The 1,561-nt window shown below is 49.6% G+C and overlaps 1 non-coding gene across 1 annotated transcript; it reads left to right on the forward strand.

Annotated features, from left to right (window-relative positions):
• Nucleotides 1-276: 276 nt before the first annotated feature.
• Nucleotides 277-461, forward strand: LOC142586412 (U2 spliceosomal RNA). Its single transcript, XR_012829212.1, has one exon. It is a non-coding gene; the product is annotated as a U2 spliceosomal RNA (small nuclear RNA).
• Nucleotides 462-1,561: the final 1,100 nt, after the last annotated feature.

Below are 1,561 nucleotides of genomic sequence, written 5' to 3' on the forward strand. Positions count from 1 at the left end.
CCGGCGTGTACAACAGACACGCACCTCACCGCGTTCCGTGGGCACACTGTGCTTCACCGTAGCCGAGGCGATCGTGCGTTGGTCGACGTCCCGCAGTACAGTAATGCTTGTGAGGTCACTCGAAAACCGTAAGCGGTCACCACAACACAGGCCACACAAGATTAGTTCCGTAAGCACCCCCTCTGAAACTTGGCCGCTGCTCCGTTCACATGTTCGAACTTTGTGTGAACGCAACGAGCGGTTGGAACGCCGAAAGAGAGAGGATGGCGCGAACGCAGACCCGGCCGACGGCGGGTCAAAGTGTAGTATCTGATCTTATCAGCTTAATATCTGACACGCGTTGTATTTGGACCTAAGATATCAAACTTATTCTTGTAAGTTGGCGGAGTGTTCAAAGTCTCCTTTACCTCCGCTGCGGGTGGGCCCGGTATTGCAGAATCTTCGCTATGGGCTCACGTATGGGGTCAAATTCGCGATCTGCACAACTCGATAGATGCGCTCAATTTTTTTTGAGGAAATAGCCACATACAGCTTCGCTCTGAAACACAGAAACAAGGTATATAATGAAAATGAAGTTATAGAATCGATTGAGCCACCATGTACGTTGGCCTTTTCTTCTTTACCATGGACATTTGGTAGAACCTATGTTGTATGCCGTTGCTTTGATTGCCTTTGTTCCCTTAGCTGCTCACGTTCTTTTCCAGAAAACATTCAAGCCCCTCGCTCGCTCATTGCATAGCGAATGTCTCATGTCTGGCACATTTCATGCATAGGTATTGCAAACGGAGGTTTTAGGCCAGTTGGCGGCTGCTAAGTGTGAGCAGTGACAAGTCCGATGTTCCACATTCTTAGCCATGGCTGTCAGTAGTAGTCCGAATGCTAAGCTTAATACGCATGCAAACAGTCCAAAAAGGTGCACAGCGGCGCTGCCGGAATCGGTGCCCAATTGATAGAGTATGACAGGCGTAATGCGAAAATTTTGGGTCCGAATTGCACTAGCGTCAAACTGCCCTTTGTGACGTTCCTGTCTCTTTTGAGTAGTCAGTTAACTTGCAGTTAATTTTACCACTATTTCTCGTGGGCTGCCTATTTACTGATTTGTTTGATTGTTTGGTGAATGGAAAATCGAGCACTTAGGCTCCCTCATTTCTCACATAACCCTGCTGTAACGCACGATGTTTGTGTGGTTTCCATGCTGATGCCTCAATTATAAATTGTGGTTAATGGTGGAGCAAAGTGAAGGGTAACCAGCAATTGTGTTGGCATATCTTGGTTTTAAATTATCTCCCCACAAGTGTGACTAAAATGTAAACACTGTACTTGCTTCTCCCGCCAGCTCGGTGGGGGGGGGGGGTGCAAGGCGAGGTCGGTCGGCGGAAGATCCTCCAGGAATCTCCAGAGGGTGTGGTTCAGTGAGGCAACGTCGCCGCACAGGTAGCAGCATCAACCTATGACACCTGAGTGAATGTGCGAATACGCGTGGAGGGGGGGGGGCGAAATGTTGCGGGTCTGGGGGCCATTCTCTCCAGAACCGACCGAGACGTCCAGACACGGGTCCTGG

Source organism: Dermacentor variabilis, chromosome 6, assembly GCF_050947875.1.
Source record: "Dermacentor variabilis isolate Ectoservices chromosome 6, ASM5094787v1, whole genome shotgun sequence".
Lineage (NCBI taxonomy): Eukaryota > Metazoa > Arthropoda > Arachnida > Ixodida > Ixodidae > Dermacentor > Dermacentor variabilis.